Consider the following 16,720-nt stretch of genomic DNA (forward strand, 5'->3'; position numbering starts at 1 on the left):
ATTTATAACTTTTTCCACTTTTTTTATAGAATCATGTTATACTATTATAAAACATATTGAATTTACTGTAGTGCATAGACCTATTTTTTTACTCTGACCCTTCAGGGAAATCTCTTCATTTTCTTATTGTTTTGCTTTCTCAATATTATTTGTGAGTGGTTTATTTTCACCCTTAGTCATCATAAAACAAAGACATTTCAACCTTGAAAAAATGCTTAGCATCATATAGGATGTCTATGTTGCCAAGGTCTTATCTCTTATCCATATCTGTGCTAGATTAATAATCTTTTGAGATGTTCACACAAAAGCAGGCTGATATGTATAACTTTTCTTTCTTAACATCTAGCAAACATCTCGTTTATGTAGCTTTTTCATGGTGAGACAAAGTGTAATCCTAGCTCCTCTGTCTGTCTCAATGAAAAACATATCACATACATAAAAAGTATATATAAATCATTTTGGTTTTCTTTAAGTACTTTAAATTTTTGAAATTACAATAAATCCAATTTGTAATGTAGCCTTTCCTGTGTCCTCATTTGACTTGTTTTAACCTAGGAATTTAGTTATTACATCTTAAAAGTTTTGGGGACAAATTGTTTTCAGAGTTTATAGTTAAGAGTTCACAGTCTTCTACTCAGATGACAGATAGAGTAAAGGTATGGCATTTGAGGTTAAAAAAAAAAAAAAAAAAGAGAGAGAGAGAGAGAGAGGATCATTTTATCTAATTTCTATGGCACAGTGTGAAGGAATGAATGTTTGCGTCCCTACAAGATTTAGATGTGGCCAGATGCAATGACTCATACCTGTGATCCTAGCACTTTGGGAGGCCCAGGTGGGAGGACAGCTTCAGCTCAAGGGTTACAGACCTGTCTGGTTACCATAGTGAGACCTCATAGCCACAAAAAGTTAAAAATGTAGCTGGGTGTGGTAGCTTATGCCTGGGGTCACTGACATCTGCTGTGGAGGCTGAGGTGGAAGGATGGCTTGAGCCTAGAAGTGTGTGAGGCTTCAGTGAGCTGGGATGGTGCCACTGCACTCTATCCTGGGCGACAGAGCAAGATCCTGTCTCAAAACAAAAGAAAAAATGTACATGTTGATTTTCTATTCCCCAATGTGATGGCATTAGAAGTTGGAGCCTTTGAGAGGTGATTAAGTGATAAGAATAGAGCCTTCATAAATAAGAATCTTACTCAGGAGACCCCGGAGAACTCCTTACTCTCTTTCTGCCAACTGAGGACACAGAAAGATGATGATCATCTAAAACAAGCAGTCCCTCCCCAGACACTGAATCTTCTGTAGCCCTCATCATGAACTTCCTTGCATTCAGAACTGTAAGAAATAACTGTTTGCTGCTTAACCCACACTGTTTATGGTATCATTGTTTTTAGTAGTCTAAACAGACTAAAACAGGCAGTTCTTCTTACTTTTCATTGGCATAGAATAGAGGATTTTCGTTGTTTATTTTTCAGTGTAATTATGGAAAATATGTTCCAGATACTGGAAATTAATTGTTTACTAGTTCTTTTCAAAGACATCATATGAAAATTTCATATTTTTATTTGAATTATATTTATTTTATTGGAATATGAGAAAGGTTATACACAGGCTGCCAGTTATGGGTCATACTAAATTTATAATCCTGCAGATTGATTTAATATTTAAATGTTCAACACAGTTAGAATAAAGTCTTAAGTATAGGAGAGATTCTCTGAATGGATATTTAGAATTTCTCTCCTCTGGAATTCTCTCTCAGATTTGATTTTCAGATCAGGCACTGGCAGTTGTGGCAAATACCCAATCTAAGACTCACATTGCATAGTGAGTGATAGAAATAGATAAAGACTGACACAGAGAACAGGGGCAAGTGACAGAGATGAATACCAAGGGTAATTCACATGGATATAAACTATTCATTCTAACATAATAAGAGAAGATAGAAGAAATAAAGCTATCTTACTCTACCTGGATTTATGTACTTAATCATTCTAAGTGCATGCCAGTGTATCTCTCTCTAAAAACACAGTTGTTAAAATGATTAAAAGTTATATTTAAAAAAACAGAAGTCAAACAGATACTCTTCTAATTAGTGATTTTTTTCTCTTTGATGTGTGGATGAACAGTTATCTTGCTTAAGAAAGCCTTAGAAGCATATATCACATATGATTTTAAAATGGATCTGTTTGACATTTTAGCCAGCAATAATGAAAGTTTTTATATTTTGTGTCTTAGCTATAGAGACAAACTGTTGCTAGAGTAAAAAAAAAAAAAAAGAAAGAAAGAAATATTGTATGTTCTTACTCTTTTTAAAAAGCCCATAGGAATTAACTAAATGAATTTCTAAAATATGAGATATACATAAATGAAAACAATTATGCAATAAACTTTATTTGCAGAGTAAAGTTGTTGATATATTATCCAAGGTGTATGACTGAAAGAATGTAAGTTTACAAAAATGCAGTTTTTTCTTTGAGTACACTACATCCCATCAAAAGAATGAATAGGAGGTTACTTAGCATTAGCCTCACATTGATCAAAAGGCTTACATTTTATGTTTTGGCTTTTATGTTTGCTTTTGGGAACTAAGCACTATGTTAGATTATTTATAAACTCATTTTTGAAAGCACAATTCTTCATTAGGACCATGCTTAATGGAAAGCATCTAATACTTTTATGATTATTATTTTGGCTGTGAAGTTACTTGTAGCTTCAACTTAAGTATGTGCCTGTGAAAGTTGTTGTATTTTCCTCAGATCCATCCAGATGCTTATAAAGGACCAAACAAAACAAGACCATTGAGGTTATACATTGATGAGCCACATCAGATGGAAAAAACATCACAGAATGCCTGATTCTATCTCTCTATTTTTTATAAAAAATCTAGAAGAGGTTAGTAAGTAACTTATTCTGTTAGTTGTTGAAAATAGATATATGTATGATTTTTAAAATTGTATTTCTACAGTAGAGAATTTTTTATTCACATTTAGATGGATTATTTGCAATCTTATTTATATATAAATTTAGTAATAAATGTATCATGTAATTCTTAGAAATTTTATGTAACTGTAAACTATCTATTTACTTGTATTTTGAAATTGTGCTACCCTTCATTTTAGAACATTTCAGTATATTAAATTATGGCTTCAAATGCCATTTACGTTAAGTTAAAAATTACATATAAAGATAAGTAAAGAAAAAGCACTCATTTGGTGAACTATATTAACATTCTTGTTTATCAAGTAAATAGAATAACCACTTTCTAATATAATGGACACTGATTGCTATTTTCTAATTAACAATGATAATAACAATAGATATGAATGTCAATAGCTGTAATATTTGGAACATATTTGACCATTGGTTAACAAAGGTTGTTTTATAAATTGTGCAGACTAAAACCAGCATCATTTATTAATTTTTTAAGGAAAATATTTCAATGCTTTTTTTATATATTTTATTGTGTAAGTAACTGCATACACTGGAATCATACTCTATTGAATATAGATCTAGTAAATTGTAAACTCTTTAAATGTTCCTTTTTCGTATAGATGTTTGTTTATTTCTAATCCTTAAATCATTTGATATGTTTAGAATATTTTATTTCTTAAACATTTAAATTCAGAATGCTAAATTTCTGTTTTTATTTTAAAGAACAAACATTTTTAAATGAATATTTAAAAATATCCTACAGGGCCGGGCGCTGTGGCTCAAGAATGTAATCCCAGCACTTTGGGAGGCCGAGACCGGCGGATCACGAGGTCAGGAGATGGAGACCATGCTGGCTAACCCGGTGAAACCCCGTCTCTACTAAAAAATACAAAAAACTAGCCGGGCGGCACTAGCCGGGTGAGGTGGCGGGCGCCTGTAGTCCCAACTACTCCGTAGGCTGAGGCAGGAGAATGGCGTGAACCCGGGAGGCGGAGCTTGCAGCGAGCTGAGATCCGGCCACTGCACCCCAGCCTGGGCGACAGAGTGAGACTCCGCCTCAAAAAAAATAAAATAAAATAAAGCCTACAGTACTAATAAATAAGAGAAAAAAATAACGTATATTTTTAAAACTACTAAAAGTTAGCTTACATTTGACTAATTATTAAATGACAATGCTTCAGCATTTTAATAAATTTATTAATATACTACTTACGGTTATTATCTTAATGGTTGAATATCTAAATGCAACTTCTATATTTTAACTTAACAGAATTCTCTACTCACAATCATCAAATAATATCACACATGTAAATACTGCCTTAATGTTTTTAAATTCTTTTAGAATTTTGCTTATCTCATTTTGGCCTATTTCAAAACATCCATAAACCTAGTTTACACACTAATTATAATTTTGGAAAATAAAACATAAACATAATATTAATCAGTAACTGTTCCAAACTTTTTCTTTGTTTATTGACACTTTTAGGTATCTATCACTATATCTTTTTTATGTTTTAGAATGATAAGAAACCTAATTAAGATCATTTAGAAAATTTAACAAAGTTTTAATATAGTCATAGAATTACTTGGCCTGCTTATACTAATAAAGTCATTATATTCCAAAAATTATAACACACAGTATTTCTTTCACTGTTCATTTTGATTAACCAAATTATAACTTGTATAAAATGACTGAAATCCTTTCAGGGGAATATTTTTATCTTTAATGAAAGTTTTATTAAACTTCCAACAAAAGTATTGCTTATTAAAATTTTATAAGATAAAAAATTTATCTGCATTGTTTTTGAATCATTACTTTCAAATAATTGTCAGCAATAAACTGTTAACATAGATTCATTCTCAGAATGAATTTGCAAACTAATTTTGTTTCCAATAGATAACTGCCTCTCTCCTCAAGTGCACTATCAAACGAAACCATTATTTCATTGTTTCATTACTTTCATAACACAATGTTTGTTTATGATATTTTAAAAAATTATGACATAATGTTGGAACAGATTATTTTAAACAGAGAATAATGTAGATTTTAGCAGTATATTTACTGCTATTCCTGTAACAAGTCTTGCAAGAGATTTAAAATCATTTCATTTTTTAGCTACCATTAATTTAAAAAATGAGTGATGTCTCTTTAAGATGATATGAATATAGACTACTTTTTTCTATTTTCTTTATTATATTATTTATTAGATCTTTTGTACTTGTCTAAGGGGATATAGCTTAAACATAAAAGTCAAATTGGGAGATAAAACAATATTTTACTTTAATACAAAAATCATTTGGTATCCTACTTCAAATTTAAATGTCATTATAGATTATTTCAATAGCATTTTAGATTCTTGTTAGGGGCATGTGTGTGTGTGTGTGTTTGTGTGTGCATGTGTGTGTGTGCATGCCCTCTCTAGCTGATTACTGGGTAGACTTCCTCTGTCTTTTTATTTTGGACACTGTATATTATGACCTCATGTAATGTTTTAATGAACTAATTTTACATAGTTTTCTTAAATTTTTATTAGGTCATCAGGATACAGTAACTATATCAAGAAGAGAAGAGAAAATCAATAGCATGTGTTGATGCATACATATATCTGAGTACACAGATGTAGTCTCAGGGAGAGGAGAGAGAGAGAGAGAGAGAGAGAGGAAGTTGTTCAAGTTCTATGAAATCAACATATGTTTGATCAAGATGTTTACCCTGAACATCTTGAATTATAAAAAATAATTTAGTGATCTATATCACTGTCAACATAACTACATTGTAGAGAGAAATGTAGTCCATGACTGTCTGTGAATGCTTAGCCTTGAGGAAAAAGCTGAGAATCAGTACATATTTTGCCACGAAGTTGTAAAATTTTTGCATTTTGCTAGCCCTATTGCCTGAGTTCATCAGGGAATTTAGATAGTAGGACATAATTTCAAGTAAACTGAGATTAGAATACATGTTTTACAAGGCGGTTTGATAATTTCTTAACATTTTTTAAATAATTATTTTACTTTGGTGATTGTATAATTATAAAATATTTCACTATAAAATATTTTGTTGACTTAAAGTTATCAAACAACACAACTCAAATATTGAATTAATACATTTTATTTCATAATACTTGCAAATGAAATTAAACATATAGGTCATAAAAATAGGCTCAGTTTTTAATAATTCTTCATAGTTATTTTAAATAGTGAATATCATGAGATCATGCATTCTCAGTGAAATTTTACCAAGAAAAATATTTTTTTCTTAGGAATAAACAGCAGAAAATATTTGCCAAAATGTGTCATTCTGTGTCAAAAATTTGCAAAGGTGTGCCTGTTATTGATAAAAAATAGACAAAACTTTTGTTCTTCTAAAATATGATTTGGGGAGATTGAGTTTTATTATCCTAATTTTAAAAGTATAAAACCGTATACACTATCTCATATATTTAATAAACTGGGGAAAGTAGTAAAATAATGGTGATGATCACGATAATTATAAGATTGTAATATTTATAATGATAAATTATTTGGTAACTTATTAATTGGTAAGTAACAAACAGAGACAAAAGTACCCCCATTTGCCTACTTATAAATCTAGGCTATTTGATCTTAGCCTTTATTTTTGTGAACAGAGATGACCTTCATACTTATTAGAACTATAGTTTCTAATACGTCTGAATCTAAAATTTAAATCATTAGTGGAACAGTGAGTGGAACTTTGGAAAAGATATTCTCCAGACAACAGAAATTTTTGAGCCTTATATAAGCTAAGTTGATTTAGCTATGTAGTTAATGCTTAAATAAATAATAAGTTTCAGTTTTAAGGTTCATTCTGTTTTAAAACTGAGGGAAGACAACAATTTTCTACAAGTTATTCTCTTTTTAGTTCAAATTATCTTGTAGTATTCATTTTGAAAACTTAAAGCCTAGAAAGCCCTAATGATGTTAGAAAAACAATTATCTAAAAGAGCACAATAGTCCTTGAAAAAGATGTATTAGATACAAATGTGTTGCTACTTTAAAAGAGACTGATAGTGCTGAAAGGAAACTAAACTACAGAAGCAACAACTTACCCAGAAAAAGACGAAAACCATTTTTAAGAGTTGCTTTTTCCCTTTTTCATCTTCTACATTAGGTATGAAATTAGTGTTTACAAGTACTAGATTTAAAACAGTTAGAAATTTATATATGCAAAAATAGTCTTTTTCTGCTTTAATTATATGTAGTATTATAATATTTCTTCATGTTACTTTGTGCATAGGAAGATAAATTTAGGGTTTCCAAGACTCCAACTAGAAAGAGAAGATGTCTAGTACTGTAGAAGGAGAGTAATGGACTGAGAGTCAGAAGACTGAATTCTAGCTTCATCTCCATATTTAATAAATGTTTCTAGTCTTGACGATATTAATCAATGTTTTAGAGTAGGTTTTCTTAATCTTTTTCATAATATATTCATAATCAACTCTATGAATTTTGCCATGTAATTATGAGAATCACAAATAGTAAATACATACACACATACTTATATACAGACACACGTGCATACATAATTTTATATACATCAGGAATTAGTTACTACAGAAAGATTTTGAAAGCAGCTTTGCTGCTATAGTGTCCAAATTACATTCCTCCTCTTTGATAATTAATTACAATCTACAACATAGAAATAAGCTGGGCTTACATTCAGAAATATGTCCAGAGTGAGCTTTTCAAATTTAACAAAAACTGTCAATACTACATTCCATTCAGTCAATGATCAAAGCTTATGAACTTGTTTTAATTATAAGCAAAACAGCCGGGCGCAGTGGCTCAAGCCGGTAATCCCAGCACTTTGGGAGGCCGAGATGGGCGGATCACGAGGTCAGGAGATCGAGACCATCCTGGCTAACATGGTGAAACCCCGTCTCTACTAAAAAATACAAAAAACTAGCCGGGCGAGGTGGTCGGCGCCTGTAGTCCCAGCTACTCGGGAGGCTGAGGCAGGAGAATGGCGTGAACCCGGGAGGCGGAGCTTGCAGTGAGCGGAGATCGCGCCACTGCACTCCAACCTGAACGACAGAGTGAGACCCCGTCTCAAAAAAAAAAAAAAAAAAAAAAAAAAAAAAAAAAAAAAATTATGAGCAAAATACATTAATACATTCAATCTAGAATTATACTCTAAAATATATTGAATAAATATGCATTGATTGTCTATTACTTGCAAGCTAACATGGTAGCCCTTGGGCATATACCAAAAAGGAATTTAAATATGGTCCCTGATCTCATCCCAATAAATGTATTTAAGAATGTTGCTGCAGGCCATGTGTGGTGGCTCACACCTGTAATCCCAGCACTTTGGAAGGCTGAGGCGGGCGGATCACCTGAGGTCAAGAGTTCGACATCAGCCTGGCCAACATGGTGAAACCCCATCTCTAGTAAAATAAAAAAAAAAAAAAAAATAGCTGGGCGTGGTGGTGAGCACCTGTATTCCCAGATACTTGGAAGGCTAAGACAGAGAATCTCTTGAACCCAGGAGGCAGAGGTTGCAGTGGTGGCAATTGTGCCACTGCAGTGACAGAGCAAGACTCTGTCTCAAAACAAAGAATGTTCCTGGAAATCTATTTTGCAAAAATATAAAATTTTTGTCACTGCAGTTGGTATTTCTCTACCTATTAGTGTAGCTGAAAATGTTAAGTTTGATCATTTTTGTATTTCTTCTTTTGTAAATTTTACATTAATGGTCTGTCAAGTTTTTGTAGAACATTTCTTTCTTATATTTTAGGAGTTCTTTTTGTTTGAAATGATATACTCTTATCATTATACTGAATAATGATAATTATTACAGTATGAAATACTATAATGTTTAATTATAGTATTAATAATGAATGAAATAATCACAGTATGAAATATAATAGTGAAATTTGTTTGCTATTCACTTATTGATTATGAGTTTTGTGTGGATAATGGGAATAAGGCTCTCATCTGCCAGTCAGTTTACTCCAGTGAATATAAAAGAAGGAAGTTCTTTTATATTTAGAGAAAGGGCAAATGGGAAAATAGAGAGAAGAGAGTTGGAGAAGAGAGTTTGCTTTTGCTTTACTCTTCCTTGTGCATCTGGTTGAGGGAGAAACACACACACACACACATACACACACCACTTACCTATGTCTAACATACATAGATATGTATCCTCATGAAGTGATGCTGAAGCAAGGCACCCATGAGAATTTCACTTTAATATAAGGGGCTGATTTGGAAACAGGGATGGAAAACACTTTCTGTTCTGTATTTTCTTATGTTGCATGCTTAATAACTGAATTGAAATGCAAAACCAGGACATTCTAAATTCATACTGAAAGTTTTTAACAATATGCAAGTTAGCATCTCTGAATTATATCATGATTTTACTATAGTTCTGTGTTAAGCCACAGAAATTTTTAGAAATCCAAATATATATTTTTAAAAAAATGGTGGCAGGGTGCAGTGGCTCACACCTGTAATCCCAGCAGTTTAGGAGGCGAAGACGGGTGGGTCACATGAGGTCAGGAGTTCAAGACCAACCTGACCAACATGGAGAAACCCCATCTCTACTAAAAATACAAAAAATTAGCCGGGAGTGGTGGTACATACCTGTAATCCCAGCTACTCAGGAGGCTGAGGTAGGAGAATCGCTTGAACCTGGGAAAGAGAGATTGCAGTGAGCCGAGATGACACCATTGCACTCTACCATGGCCAATACGAGTGAAACTCTGTCTCAAAAACAAACAAAAAAACAGATGAAAAAACTCATTGCCTCATTCATTTGCTGAATTCAATGTGCCTGTTTCAGGTTTAGTAATTTTAACGTTTGCGTAGTGAAGAATCAGCTTTACCAAAAGATAGGTCTGGCCTTCATCCTTGGCTCTTGGTTAGTGATCTCTAGGCCACTAGAATATCCTTCCTGATGGGAATGTCTTTGTCTGGGAGCTTTGGCCACTATCCAGTCAAAAAGTACTCTGCGATGGAATCTTTGGACCACAAGTTTTCAATTCTGCCTCCAAAGGGGACTGGGGAATAAAAATATCAGTCCAACTTCCAGAAAGGGCTGAAGACTAAATGCCAGCCACAGCAATAGTAAGTGATTGAACCCTACTAAAAATTCTGGACACCAAAGACTTGAAAGCTTTTCTAGTTAATAATACTTCATGTGTATGGTTACATGTTAATGCCTAGAAACTAATAAATTTGCCACTCCCCCAGGTTGGGGGCAATGGGAGATTCACATTTGGTACCTTTGCTGGATTCTGACCTAGGTATAATACTTCATCTGGCAGATTTTAATCTGTATTCTCTTTCTGTAATAAGCTGTAACCACAAGTAAAACAGCTTTAAATGAGTTCTGTGAGTCCTTCTAGTGAAATCAAATACAAGAGTAGTGTTGTGTACCTTGTCTCGTGAACTTTCAATTGATATCTGAAATAATGGCAGTCTTTTGTTGACTGTTTATTCTAAACTTTGTAATTGGCCACAACTCTCAAAGGTGTTTATGTAAATATTTCTAACATACCATATTGTTGATGAAAGTGATGGTAGGAAGTTAAACACAATAGCAAATAAATAAAACAAATATTTAAAAGTGCCTTCTAAATAGTCTTATTCAAAAATTTTACTCAACGGTGTATACTATCTCTAGTTATATAGCCAGGTTGAGTCAAAAGAGCAAAAGTAAAATTGTGAAAAAATATAGCAACTGTATTTTCCAAATTGTACCTGGCAGAAAAACTGAGAAGTCCACATCTGTTGCTGGGAATTAATATTACCTTATCACAGAAGAAACACCTTAGGTTATTTGTTGTAGCTGCCATGAAATAAAATATCAAAGTGAAACAGAAATCTAATGTTATATTTTGAACCCTCTGAGAATACACTTCAAGTGGCTGCAGGCCTCCAAATAACTGAAGGATGTAGTTATTTAAGTGAATGAAAAATAATGATGGACAATTGATGAAAAGGTAAGTGGCATTACCATTATAAGGTTTTGATATAAAAGAAATTCTTGTAAATCAAATTGTATGGCAATTATAGTTTGTAAATTTATCCATTTTTTTCATTATGTAGTGAATCAGAAGAAAATATATTATTTTACATTACATTATATTAAACATTTACATTACACTAAATATATATTTAGGTTGCATTATGAAGAAAAAATACACATACTTTACTAATGTTTAGCTACTACTAAGATTATGATGGAATTACATTCGTTAAAAAACTTTTTATCTCAAACAATAATATTCATGATTGAAATTAGGACAACATAGTTTCTTTTATCTTAGTAAGAATTAGCTAAGAGTACTCTGGAAAAAAAAAAATGCTGTTTTAGTCTGTTTTGTGAAGCTGTAACATAACACTACAGACTGGGTAATTTATAATGAAGAGAAATGTATTTGGCTTATTGTTCTGGAGGCCAGGATGTCCAAAAGCATGGTGTCCACATCTTCATGAAGTACTGTCAGGGAAGGCTTGTGGTATGTCATCCCATGTCATAAGACAAAAGGCAAGAGAGGAAGAGAGTGAACAAGAGATTGAAATTGCAACCTCAAGCCCTTTTATAATCAGCAGTAATCCATTCATGAGGGTGGATTTTTCATGACCTAAATGCCTCTCATTAGGCTTACCTCCCATCCCTCTTGCGTTGGGATTGTGTTTTCAACACATAATTTTTAGGGGACATATTCAAAGCAGAACAAATGCCAAGTTACTGTATACTGTCAGACAAAATATACAAGGTATGAACTCCAGAAATATTGTCTCTACAACTAGATGACATATTGTTAACTTATAATATAATATGACCATTTTGTATAATACAAGAAATTGCTAAATTCTCCAGATATCTCTCTAGGTTTTGAAAAAACAGTTTAAAAATAAATTAAACAACAGACTAGCTTTAACATTAACTATAGTAAAAGATATTATGCTTTTTTTGCAAATACATTTCAGAATAGTATTTTGGTTTATTATGTTAATGCTGTTTTCACATGTGATCATGACTGAGAAAAAAACTCACTGGTTATGATCTGAACAGTCATAAAAGTTTAATTGCTAACATTTTGTATATGTACTTTTTTTTAATTTTAAAAGGAATGCTCACTTTAAAAATAATATTAATAAAAATACAATGAGGGTTATACTAAAATGTACATTAAAATAATTTCCGGCCGGGCGCGGTGGCTCAAGCCTGTAATCCCAGCACTTTGGGGGCTGAGACGGGCGGATCACGAGGTCAGGAGATCGAGACCATCCTGGCTAACACAGTGAAACCCCGTCTCTACTAAAAATACAAAAAAAACTAGCCGGGCGAGGTGGCGGGCGCCTGTAGTCCCAGCTACTCGGGAGGCTGAGGCAGGAGAATGGCGTAAACCCGAGAGGCAGAGCTTGCAGTGAGCTGAGATCCGGCCACTGCACTCCAGCTCCAGCGGCAGAGCAAGACTCTGTCTCAAAAAAAAAAAAATAATAATAATAATAATAATAATTTCCATGAACTTTAATTTTTGCAATGTAATAGTATTAGGTATATTTGAGACTATCTATGTTAAAAAAGACATCCAATAATAGATTATAATTTCAAGTGAAATGTTTAAAATGTTTAATTCTCATCCAAATCTAATTTTCTTTCTACATAGCAATATCATTTATTATTATTAAATATCAGCATTTTAGCAGTGTAAAAACATAAAATTTAGGCTGGGCAATGTGGCTCACATTTGTAATCCCAGCATTTTGGGAGGCTGAGGTGGAAGGATCACTTCAGCTCAAGCATTTGAGACCAGTCTGAGCAACATAGGGAGACACTATCACTATAATTTTTTTTTTCTAAACATTAACCAAGCATGGTCATATGTGCATGTGGTCCCAGCTAGCTGGGGGGCTTAGGTGGGAGGATCTCTTGGGCATGGTAAGTCAAGACTGCAATGAGCTGTGATTGCACTACTGAATTCCAGTTTGGGTGACAGAGCAAGTCCCCGTCTCAAGGCCCTGTTTTGTGGGATCTGATTTATTTAGTAATTATTTTTTAGATATAACACATAAGAAATAAAGTTTTAAATTATTTGTATGTGTCTAATATATGAAGAAACGTAATGTTTATATGTCAAATATTCCAACGTGTAACACCTAAGGTTCTTGCCTAAACACACCAAAGAATTGGTGTGGCAGCTGACTGTGGCGAGTGATAGAGACACGAACAAAGAGAGAAAAAGCTGTAGGTTTTACTGAGCAGAGTGAAAGTACAAAACTTCCACAGCAAGGAAGGGGTCCTGAACGGGTAGCCACTGCTGGTTTTGGGTGATTGCCTTTTAAACTCTTTAAGTCAGGGAAATACATGAGGCGGAAAGATGTTACCAGAGCAAGAAACAAAGGCAGTAGAGTATTTTATGACATGTCTTAGATTTTGAGGCAAACCGGAATTGCAACTTAGGTTTTATCTACTTTATGACCTTGCAGCGGCATGGCAAAGGAGACAGGATCTTACAGGACTTTACAAAGTATGTTTACAAGGAACTGGAGTTGGGAGTATAGATAAGGTCTGCTGGTCACAGAAAAACAGGCAGTTAACATTCCTTTTACTTTAGTTTCAGGGGAGGGGGAAGGGAGAGAGGGAGACAGGACACAAGGAAACTTAAAGCAACATTTTCCCTGTTTATAGCTTTCTTGGGGTAGAAAACACATGCACAAATCCTGGTGTTAGGAATATTTTAAGCATATATCTTCAATATTATCCATCCAGGACCGAAGGAAGTCCTGATGCAGGAAATGAGTGAGTTTCACAGCTTTCTGAGCCCCTTCTCCACCCAGGAAGCCCAGCTGGCACCTACTCTCTAAAGGACTCAGTTTACATAAAACTTAATAGTCACACATAGTTGTAAATCACATATGTATATATTAATATGCATTATACATGCAAATTACCTAACTGCCTAATTCTAAAATTAAATAATTATACACAACTCATGAAACATTTTTATTATCTGTACTATTTGTGCCAAGGTTGTTTTAGATGAACTAATTCACAGGAAATCTACAAATTTGTGTCATTTATGAGTCATTTTTACTTTCTAGATGTTTACATTAAAATACTAAAACATGTATGAAATAAATAATAATATTGTAAGCGTTGTCCTAAAAAGAATATGCTGCTAGATTTCAGAAGGGACTTAAATTATATTTTTCAGGCCTCTGAACCCAAGCCAAGCCATCGCATCCCCTGTGACTTGCACATATACGCCCAGATGGCCTGAAGTAACTGAAGAATCACAAAAGAAGTGCAAATGCCCTGCCTCGCCTTAACCGATGACATTCCACCACAAAAGAAGAGAAAATGGCCGGTCCTTGCCTTAATTGATGATATTATCTTGTGAAATTGCTTTTCCTGGCTCATCCTGGCTCAAAACCTCCCCTACTGAGCACCTTGTGATCCCCCACTCCTGCCCACCAGAGAACAACCCACCTTTGACTGTAATTTTCCTTTACCTACCCAAATCCTATAAAACGGCCCCACCCTTATCTCCCTTTGCTGACTCTCTTTTCGGACTCAGCCCGCCTGCACCCAGGAGAAATAAACAGCTTTATTGCTCACACAAAACCTGTTTGGTGGTCTCTTCACACGGACGCGCATGACAGTGGAATCTCATTTGTTGGAAACTATATTCTAGAATTAGCTTATAAAATGATTCAAATTAGAAAAGAGTCAGTATTGCCCATAGGAATGGAAATCAACTAGGAAAGTTGACTCACTAATTATTTAGCACACTTGAATAAATTGGTATCCAAAAGGATTACTGCCCAAAAGTCTGCCCTGGGGTCGGAACAGGTGTTGTTTCATCAGAATTCTGGATTGCTGCTATTTCAAGGAGGAATTCAAAAAGACAACCCAGGGAAAGAAAATCCCATCTATGTGACATGAAAAGCATGACTCCTAAGTTAGTTTGTATGCTTTTTCCCTCTCAGTTATTTCCTAGACTTCTCTCTGTCTCAAATAGATCCCTTACCAGTTCCAAAGCAGCTGGCATAAGTCTTCTTCTGAAAATGGCAATAGCACCCTTGCAGCAAATCTCAGGCACACAGGTGTTTCAAGGGATCTGAGATACAGCTAGGCAGAAGCCAAACTTCAGGTACAATCACCCATAAAGGTTATGACTATGAGGCCAAAAATTGCCTACTAATCTTCCTTCCAAAGGTTTACTGCTCAAGGCTACACTTAAGAACCTTCCTCCTCAAAGTGAGTTACCATTAAATTCCTCTGCAACTGTTTGGGAGATTGTTTTGGTTGGAATTACAGTGGTATAATGACTGTAGTGCTCATTGCCTCTGTGCATAACACCTGCAAGTTCTTTAGTCCTTATTATCTCTCAAACAATTTAAATGACTTTGAATACTTTGCTAAGCACTCTGAGTAGGAGTTTAAAAAGTGGTCTATTGTTCCTGATGCTAATTATTACAAATTGTCACTCAGTCTTGACAGCAGATGCTTTGTCTTACTGTTTTCCGTGGGCAAGAGGCTATAGAAACTTTCCTTTGGGGAGAAGAAAGGAAAATGAAAAAGAAACTTTAGGTCTTGAGGATCACTTCTTTATTTGCACTACGGATATAATTTGCGTGTGTGTCTGTGCGCGCACACGCTCAAAGTGTAAACCAAAAAGTATCTAAGTCTCAATCAAGTTGTAAGTTTATTTTGACTAAAAGTTAAGGACATGCCTGTGACACAGTCTCAGGAGGTCCTGATATGTGCCTAAGGTGGTCAGGCTACACCTGATTTTTTACATTTTAGGGAGACATAAGACATGAATTAACACATGTAAGATGTACATTGGTTCAGTCTGGAAAGAAAGGTCGACTAAAACTGGGGGCATGTTGGGGATGGATTTCAGGGCATAGGTGGATTCAAAGAATTTCCAATTGGCAATTGGTTGAAAATGTTTATCTAACAATCTGCAATCAATAGAAGGAAGTGTCTGGGTTAAAATAAGGGGTTGTGCGGGAGGAGGAGGTTGCAGTGAGCCGAGATCACGCACTGCACTCCAGCCTCGGTGACACAGCGAGATTCCATCATCAATCAATCATTCAATCAATCAGTCAATAAAGCGTTGTGGAGACTTCCTCATAAATAAATAAATAAATAAATACAGGATTGTGGAGACCAAGGCTCTTATTATGCAGATGAAGCCTCCAGGTAGCAGGCTTCAGATAAAATAAATAAATCAGACTTAAAGAGTCTGTTCTGTCAGTCTTAAGGTCTCTGTTTTAATGTTAATGCTGGCCAGCCATGCCTGAATTCCAAAGGAGGAAGATAGGACGAGACATGTCTGACCACCCATTTCCATCATGGCCTGAACTATTGTTTACTTTAGAATGCCATTGGTGCCATTTCAGGTTTAGAATGCCATTTCAGGTTTACTTTAGAATGCCATTGGTGGAGAGGAGGGATCCATTCAGTTGGTTGGAGGGCTGAGAATGTCATTTTTGGTTTACCAAAGAAATCAATTTGTATGAAAGTAACATAAAGTTAAATCAGAGGAGTCTGTTTTCTGAGTACAGAATAATGAATCTGAGGAACTCTCCTAAGCATAATTTTACTTTTCTTGGAATCTCAGCTTTTCTAGATGTTTGTTAATAATTCTTACTGAATAAAAGATGCACACATTTTTTTCCTTGCTTTCTTATCCAGCTCTACCATCTCCAGTCATTTTATTTTTCAGTAATTAATCATGGAGGTGAAATCTATTCATAACAGTGTTCCTGAGTCTGAACACCATTTTCAGATTTTTTTTTTTTTTTTAAA

General features: G+C 34.3%; 1 long non-coding RNA gene across 1 annotated transcript; it reads left to right on the top strand.

Moving 5' to 3' along the window:
* The first annotated feature begins 2,748 nt into the window (after positions 1 to 2,748).
* Positions 2,749 to 14,508, top strand: LOC144341002 (uncharacterized). The gene is made up of 3 exons (XR_013417563.1): positions 2,749 to 2,886; positions 3,689 to 3,755; positions 14,115 to 14,508. It is a non-coding gene; the product is annotated as an uncharacterized LOC144341002 (long non-coding RNA).
* Positions 14,509 to 16,720: the final 2,212 nt, after the last annotated feature.

Source organism: Macaca mulatta, chromosome 5 (assembly GCF_049350105.2).
Source record: "Macaca mulatta isolate MMU2019108-1 chromosome 5, T2T-MMU8v2.0, whole genome shotgun sequence".
NCBI lineage: Eukaryota > Metazoa > Chordata > Mammalia > Primates > Cercopithecidae > Macaca > Macaca mulatta.